This window comes from Castor canadensis, chromosome 4 (assembly GCF_047511655.1).
Source record: "Castor canadensis chromosome 4, mCasCan1.hap1v2, whole genome shotgun sequence".
In the NCBI taxonomy this organism is placed as follows: domain Eukaryota; kingdom Metazoa; phylum Chordata; class Mammalia; order Rodentia; family Castoridae; genus Castor; species Castor canadensis.
This window is the reverse complement of record NC_133389.1, coordinates 138,712,705-138,722,021: the sequence shown is the minus strand read 5'-3', so window position 1 is coordinate 138,722,021 and position 9,317 is coordinate 138,712,705. Positions and strand designations below refer to the sequence as shown.

At 32.1% G+C, this 9,317-nt stretch overlaps 1 pseudogene; it reads left to right on the top strand.

Moving 5' to 3' along the window:
• The first annotated feature begins 8,071 nt into the window (after window positions 1-8,071).
• LOC109675110 (small ribosomal subunit protein eS1-like) lies at window positions 8,072-8,890 on the top strand (annotated as a pseudogene).
• The last annotated feature ends 427 nt before the right edge of the window (window positions 8,891-9,317 follow it).

Below are 9,317 nucleotides of genomic sequence, written 5' to 3'. Positions count from 1 at the left end.
GCTAGTTTAGCAAGCATGGATTTAAACACAGTTGGAAGTCTGCGGATGTTTTCTGGAATGAGCCAGATTAACAAGTATTTCAGGCTTTGTAGGCAGCACATTCTCTATCTCAAGTACTTAACCCTATCATGTGGCATGGAAGCAGGCAGAGATAACACATACATGAATATGCATGGCCACGTTACAATAAAATTTAAAAATCAGGGGGCAGTCCAGATTTGATTTGAGGGCCCTAGATTTCTGACTTGTGGGCTAAATTATAACAATGTAATAGCTATTCCTAAATTTTATGAATTATAACTAGAAAGGATTATTCTCACTCATGCTTTGGGGGCAAGTGGGAGGGAGTATGCAGTCTGAAATCCAAGTCAAGACTCATGGGTGTAATGTTAGGATCCAATCTGATAGCTTTATTTTAATGAAGATTTCCAATATAATCTCAGCAGAAAGGGGATAAGACATGTCCCTCATAAGTTTCTTGACACTGAGTCAAATATTCCACTCAGAATTGACACATAAAATTTTGACTCATTTGTTGGTCAAAGTAGTTCACAATGCCTTGCCTAGCTTCAAAGATAATGAAGCAATATAGTCTACCATCTATACAGAAGACAGAGAGCTGGAAGTAGTAATAACTATCACTTTCCCCCAAAACATTTTCTAATTTCATTAGTAATATGGTGGTCTCTATACTTTACATAAGCCATTAACATATAAAATATGAACCTTGTAATTGAATATGCATACAAATCTTTGATTAAATGTCCTTTCATCATTTAATGTTTTTGAATTTGTAGCATTTTATGTTGCACAATTTAAAAAATTATCTTTATGTCAAATAAATCAAATTTACTTTTATGATAAAAACAAATCACAGAAACCTTTAATCAATATAAAACTTATTTTAATACATGGAATAAGGTACCACTTCTTTTAATTGTCATATAATGACTGATTATTTAGACTAACACAATTTCGTTGAGAGCTTTTAAAAAGTAATCTCATTTTATTAGCTAACACATTTTATTGATCTTGTCACTTATTGTATTTATTATTTCAAGGAGTGTTATAAGATATAATAACTAAGTAGACAGACATAATGATAATGCTTAAAGGAAGAAAATATATTGCCCAAGATTTCTATACCATCCACAACCTTCACTAATATGTTAGCTGACTATTATTTGTGACAATTGCTATGTGATGGAACACATGAGACAAACACTTCTGCCATGTTTGAATACTACAGTTTCTAGGTAGCTTAAGTAACAATTTTTGCCTTCAAGGGATTTTATGCATAAAATCCAAATCAACAGTGTCAATAAGCATGTTACATGTCTTTATGAAATATTTATGATTTATTAGTTACTGTTATTTATAATTGCTTAAGTGTTTTATCAGCTCTTGGAGGTCATTAATTTTAGCATCCACAAATTTTAGCAACTTTTTCTAGCACATAATTATCTTACTAAATATTGTTGAATGAATAGAAAAATAGCATTATAATTTTACATTTAAAAAAGTCATCTTAACATTCATTCAGAAGTTATTAAGAAGGAAGTATATCTATAGTTCCAGTAAACTAAAAGTAGCACAAAGAAAAATGAAAACTTCTGGCAATTTGACTTATTTTGTATCTCCCAGAAATACAGTGAAAAGGCATGCTAATGGAAAAAATTATCTTCTGAGATATTTTATATATTAGTGACTAAAAACATTTTGAGTGCAATCCAAAGCAGACCCACTGTATGTTAAGTTCTCTTGAGAGAATATGTTATAGTACTGTATTTAAAACAATCCTGAAAATAAAAGTATCAACCCCATTTTAAACCTGGTTTATTTGAAAACATCAGTCTAGAAAGGACTTAATGGGATATTTTAGTTATGTGATCACTGTAAAATTAAAACTATATGCAGGTACTAACTTGGAACTGGTTGTCTTCCAAAAGTTGGTTATTAGCTCAGTTTAGAACTTTTAAATATTTTTCCATGGACACACTGTATTGTAGGCCTTCAGAACAATACACAAGTTGTTTTAAACCACAATGCTAGAGAACTACAGGAATCAGTAGAATATTGTTGAACAGAAATGGAGTCAACTTAATGAGATTTTTAATGTCATCTGTCTAGATTAAACTCTGTAATCCCTCTGAACAAATTACTTCACTTCTCAGAGTCAGTTTCTTTACTTTTTATATTAAAATGTCAAGATGTACCTTTTAAGATGGCCATGAAACTAAATGGAGCAAAAATTGAAAGCACATTGTCTTACCTAAAGTAAGTGGTCAGTAAGCAGCTCTTTTTGCTATCTGCAACATTCTTTGATGGGAATGTGAAATCCAAAAATTCAGGTCAAGACATCAGACCCCTTTTCACCACAGTTCAATATCAGGCATGTGAAATGTCCCAGTTTTCATGAAGACTCTGCAGCCAGGGATCAACTGAGGAGAATCTAAGAGTGGTAACAGTTATCCCAAATATATCAACTTATAATGCTATCTTTCATTGAAGTTACCTAGCTGATCTAAGAAAACTGAAGAATGTGCTTAGAATGGAGCCAATAGAGGTGATCATTTCCGTGTGTCTCCATTGAAATTGTAGTCTGTAATTACACTAGAATAAAAAGGCAAGTTTATTATTTGTTTAAAATTTAGACATCTGCATTGTTAAATCTTATTTTATTTCCCCTTGCATTAGTTAGTTGTCCACTGCTAGGTAAACTACCACAAAGTCAGCAGCTTGAAACAATAAATCTTTACCACCTTATACTTTTGTGGGATCAGAATTCCAGGAGTGGCTTGACTTGGTCATCTGCAAAGCAGCAATTGCCCAATGGGTTTTGCACTTGGTTTTCTTCTTTTGTAACCCCTTTTACAAAGATGTTCAGTCTTCTTGGCCTGCTTTCTGTATCTAACGCTGCCCTCTAAAGTTCTATGTGTAGTTATAGTGGTAGAGCTATCTCTGTTTCTCTGTACATTTTATATATTTTCTCCTCTTGATCTTCTATTTATCTGAAGTCTTATCTTTATAATAGTTGCTTTTGCTCAGTTTATTATAGTCTTTATGTCTGAAGAAATATTTATTTCTAATTTTTCTGAATAATGTCAATCATCACTTTTAAAACTGGTATGTTCTGTTCTCTCATAGTTCCATTTGTTACTAGTATTTTTAATTCTTTAAAAATACTAGATTAATTTTTAAAGTTTATGTTATGGTTGTCTCTGATGTACTTCCATAGTCTATAGAAAGCTTGTTATATTCAATATTACTTTCTTATAAAATATATGTTGAAATTCATCATGATCATTTCTGTTACTTATCTTTACATAAGAAGATTTTTTATGCTATGATTTATTTTAAAAAATCTCCTTAAAATCTGGTGTAATTAACGTTAAGAAAATTTTTATTCAAGTATCCTCTGTTCAGTATCCTTTTCTTATTTTCATTTATTAAATTTACTAAAATAGGATTATTTTGCACATTTCATTTCATTTTCATTCTTAATGTAAATATTATTGAAAATGCCTTTCAAAATTTTATATTTATTCATATTTTAATAACAAATTTCTGCAGAAATAATTTACATATCATAAAATTGAAGAGTACGCTCAGTAGTAGTCTGTGTATTTGAAAAGCTGTGGAACAATCACAACTATCTGATTTCAGAACATTCTTATCACCCTCAAAAGAAATTCCGTACTCTAACAATCAATTCCCTTCTTCCTCAACTACTTATCTGCTTTCTCCCTGGATTTGCTTATTTGGAAATTTCCTAGAAAGGGAATGATACAATACATGACCTTTTGTGTTTGGCTTCTCTCACTCAGCATACTGTTTTTCTAAGGTTTCTGCAGGTTGTACAGGTATCATTCCTCTATCCCTTTTCATGGTCAAATAATATTCCATCGTAGAGTTATACCACATTCGTTAATCTGTTTATCTACTGACAGACTTTTTTTGTTTTGAGACAGGGCCTCACTATATAGTCCAACTTGACCTTCACTTCTCAGTCCTCCTCTTCCATCTCCCAGACACTGAGATTACAGACATGCACCACCACACCCAGCTTGATGAACATTTTTTATAATGTAATTTTTAGCTCTGGGCATTTTGGGTTTCATGAGACATTTGTTCAAATTTTCTTTCAGTTCGTAGACAGTTTTCTTTAGCATTTGAACATATTTAAAATAATTTGTTTGGATTATTAGACTAGAAATTCTTACATGGCTTCCTTAAAACCAGTTTCCATTAATCACTTTTTCTTTCAAGAGTCCAGTACCCAAGGATTTGTCATTACTGCTGCTCATTTTTTAGTGACTTCCTTGTGCTAATTCTGAGATTTCTTTCCAGTGCTTTTTAATTGAGAATTGTACCTTTCTATGATTACATCTTCAACGTTCAGCTAATTCTCAGCTGAAAAGCAGTCTCCTTCCTAATTGAAAATTTCCCCAATATTTCATTTTATTATGGCATCCTTAATGTTTTATAGGGATTTGTGTGTGTGTTTTAATATTATATTTCTTATAAACTATTTACTGTTTCTTTTAACAACAAAATATTCATCTTTTGGCCATATTTGTAAAGCCCCATGTTAGGCATATTTTTATCATTTTTACATATTTATATTTCATATTGAAAATTCATATTTTGTTCTTTAGGAATTAATTTTTATGATCATCATTAAGTAACTATTAAATGTTCATGTTCACCTGTACACCAAATGAAATATTATTTTATGTAGCCTAATATAGTAGAAAATTAGAACTCTGTTGTGTGATGTGGCAATTGTAAGTAATAAAAATGTCATGTTCTTAAAAACTGGTATGAGAGTAGATTTTAAGACATTTTTTACCAAGAAAATGACAACTTTGTGAGGTAATGTATATGTTATTAGCTAGAGTTAGCCAATGCATAATATATATTTCAAAATATCCTGTTGTATATGACAAATACATGATTTTACTTGCTCATTTAAAAAAGACTTGAAAAGACACAAAAATGGAAAAGTAGATAAACATGAAAATGAAAAATTCATGAATTACAAATGCAAGAGAATAATTTTAAGGAAAAATCAGGTGAGAGAACAAATAAAAATGAGTCTAGTGGGATAAACATTACAAGTTGAGGGAATTAAGAAAAAGAGAAATAATTAGTAAGGAACATGAATCCAAAGTCAAAAGCACTTATAACTGAATCCTGACTATTACTTCCAGTGAGTAAGACTGGGGAACTAATTTTACTTCCGTGTGCCTCAGTTTAAGATCCTTGAAGTAAGGATAATGATAGAACATCTCAAGATTGTTGCAATGATTGAAGTAGAAAATAAATATGAGACACTTCCCAAAGTAAATAAATATTTATTCTTAATAATAGTTTGGGGTTATCACAATAACCTCTCTGGTGAAATGATATTTTAAAATATGATTTTAAAATCAAGACCTAGCCTGTGTGAATAGAAAGTGAGGGATTATCTTAAATTTCCGGTTGTGTTTTAGGCCCTTATTTATATTTGGTGTCTTATTAAATCTACAGTTCTTAGCTTTTTTTGTTGCATTGTGTCTAAACTATATAGTTCTATATCTTACAACCAGCTTATTGTTTATTACAGTATCTTGTCTCCAAAAAAGATGATAAATATCTACTGATTGCAGATCAAATTTTTAATTTGAGATTTTTGAGGGAAATGAAATATCTTTCCATTTGGTTTCACTTATATTTATGTTTTTTCTTGGTGTCTCCTACTATCTAAAAATGCTAAATACACAAGGAAAATATCTTAAGTGATTCTGTGTGGAACTCAGTTTGCAAGGACTTTTCTTCAAGTTGGTAAGATGTGGGAAAAATTGAGAAAATTTAAAAACAAAGGTGATATTACCAATAAACACTCAGAATTAAGGGGATAATGGTTGTTAAGATAGAGACAGATCCTTAGGTATTTAAAAAGATGGCACTAGAGGAGGAGGCAGAAAGGAGGGATGGGGCTTATGGAAAAGGGGTGTGAGACATGGGGGCCATAAGGTAGTAAGTCCCTAAGGTGTGTTAAGGTGTACTTCAGTTGTTGTGGGGAAGGATGCTATTGTCCAGGACTGCCTAGGGATAAGATGGATGGGGTAACAAGGGGTAGGGTAAAAGAAGGACACTAAGAACATGAATATGGTTGATATACTCTATATACAAGAATGAATATAGAAATCTTAAGCCAGCTGAAACCACCATAAGAGAAGAACTAAAGTAGAATGAAGAAAATTAGAAGAGATGAACAAATTGGAGTTATAATACATATATGCATGGAAATACCACAAGGAAACTCCCTGTGTAACTACCTTTATCTCAAACAAGCAAAAACATCATGTTTCTTTTTTTTATCTTTTATCAATTTTCTTCTACAAAATCAGAGAACAGGAGGGCGGAACAGGTCCTGCTGGTGGGGGGGGAGTGGCACCAGTGGGAGTGGGGAGGCAGTGGGGAAAGGGGTAAGAGGTTGAATAAGGTGCACATGTGGACAAATGTGTGTAAATGCAAAAATGATACTTATTCAAACTATTTCAGGAATCAGGGGAGGGCAGATAAAGGAGACCAGTGGAGGTGGTGAATTCAAGTATGATATGTTTAATATATTGTAAGAACCTTTATGAATGCCACAATGTACTCCCACCCAGCACAACATTAAAGGAGAAAAAAAAGTATTTGTATTGAAAGTAAATTAAAATATGGGGCTGTTGAATTGTAGTACACATTCATTGGTTGGTTCTTTTCATTCCAATATAACAGCCATGGGTTTTTTACTGAAGTCTAGATTCTTTCAGCAAAATCTTTCTACAATTGAATTGTAGCTGAATTGTGGTTCAGAGCTCAACCATGAATAGTAACAGATTGACCATTATCTTTGCATTTTGCCCCATGTCTAATAATTGTTAAAACATACTACTGTATAAGTTTTAATGTTCAGACCCTTATGCATAAACTTGAACTTCTTCTCACCCTTCTGAAATTTTCCTTCTAGAGATGGTTAGGTGTCTGTACCTTTATAAATCTTGGTATCCACCATATCCAGCTCCAAGGAGACCACACTGAGGAAAAACCATGCATGTTCAGGATGGATAAAGTCCAGTACTGTACTGTAGATGCTTGATTCATTTTTCCCTTAATTTCACCTAACTTCTGATAAGGACATGCAACCTTCAAGCAAATCTAAAATTTTCACTTGATCACTTAAATTAAGCACATTAACATTCACCTTCCCATTTAAGAGGCATATACTCACAAAATTAAGGGAAAGAAAACACTCAGCAGACCACACAATGACTAAAACATAACATCAATGATGAGGGACTGACTGACAGTTTCTCAGTATCAATCGAGCTGCATAATGCATGTAGGGGAATTTAAAAATTTTGTTTTAAAATTTTTTTGTATTTATTTATTGGACCACATTTGATCAAAACTATGTGCAAAAAAAAACTATGTGCAATAAATCTGAAAAGAAGATGGGCTTACTCTACAGCTCTTAGGGAATGTTAAATCTGTGGTTTTACCAATAAGATTAAACTTCACATGCTTAAATAACCCTGGTAGGACATTCAATTTTCTTCCTTATGCTTAAAATATTTGAAATGTAAGTAATATAAAATGGACTTTCTGAACTAAGTGTTGAAGTGAAATATATAGAAATGGTATAATTTTCCCATGAGGATATATAACTATAAATTCAAAAGAGTCTAAATGAACTGAGTTAATCCATTTTAAAATAGTCGGAAGGCACTTTTTAGCAATTCTCGGGGAAAAAAAATGCTTTGAGCACAGGGTAAAGTTTATTTGTATGTTTTTGAAGTTAACGTTTCTTAGATTATTTGATTGTGCTGATCAAATCCATTTTATTGAAAATAGAATGTAATAGATTGTAAATATGCTACAGTGAGTGCTTTTGGATGACATGGATAATAAAATTGAAAGCATGCTATGTTATATTTCCATGATTGTGACTAAATTTGGATTTTAACTCATGTCTTAAAACATAATGAATTTAGTGCTCAAAAATTACCATGAAAAGTTGAATAAAAGATCTAAACCAATGAAATTCAAGCCCTTTGGCTTTCTGAGCATCACCATTATGGTTGGCAAGAACAAGTACCTAACAAAACACAGCAAAAAGTGAGCCAAGAAGGAGGTGATTTATCTATTTTCTAAGAAAGACTGACATAATACTAAAGTACTGGCTAGTTCACCATAAGAAATATGGGAAAAACATTATTCACAGGACTCAAGGAATCATCATTGCATCTGATGGACTCAAGGTTTGTGTGTTTGAAGTGATCCTTGCTGATGTGTAGAACAAAAAGTTGCATTTAAAAAATTTAAGCTTATTACTAAGATGTTCATGGAAAAATTTATCTAACTTCCATGGCATGGACCTTACCTGTAACATAGTATATTCCATGGTCAAAAAATGGCAAACCATGATTGAAGCTTATGTTAATGTCAAGACTACTGAGGTTATTTGCTCTACTTGTTCTCTGTTTGTTTTACTAAAAAGCACAACCATCAGATATGCAAGACCTCCTATGCTCAGTACCAACAGGTCTGCCAAATCCAGAAGAAGATGATGGAAATCATGACCCAAGAGGTACAGACAAATGACTTCAAATAAATGTTTAATAAATTGATTCCAGACAGCTCTAGGCAGGCATAGAAAAGGCATGTCATCCTATTTATCTCTTTATGACGACTTTGTTAGAAAAGTAACAATGCCAAGGAAGCCAAAGTTTGAACTGGGAAAACTCATGAACCTTCATGATAAAGGTAGAGTTATGGAAAAGTTCCTGGTGATGAGACAGGTACTAAAGCCAAAAGAGTTGATGGATATGAAACTCCAGTCCAATAATCTGTTTAAAATTAGTATTTTAATCTTGAGAAATAAAAATTTCTATTTGTATAAAAAAATGAATCTCAGTAACAAAGAGTTTATAATGTATACTTGGGATTTCTACACAGAACAAAATCAAATTGAGTCTAAATGTACTACAATAAATTGCTACAAACCATTCCTCTGACTCTTTTCAAGTTAAAATCTGATTAGAATCATTATCTCAATTGTATTGACACCCACACAGATGCCTTTAAACTTATATGAGATGGTAAGAATTTCAACAAGAAATGAGGATCTTTAGAACTTGCTAATTCTTCGTTATAACCGTCCAACTATTGGTTTTTTTCTGCAGCTGATGAGTAACTTTAAGTATTTAATTCATGTTAAACTCTGTACTGGAAATGATGTGCTCTAGTTTAAATCATCACCACAATTTTATGAGCAAGTGGTC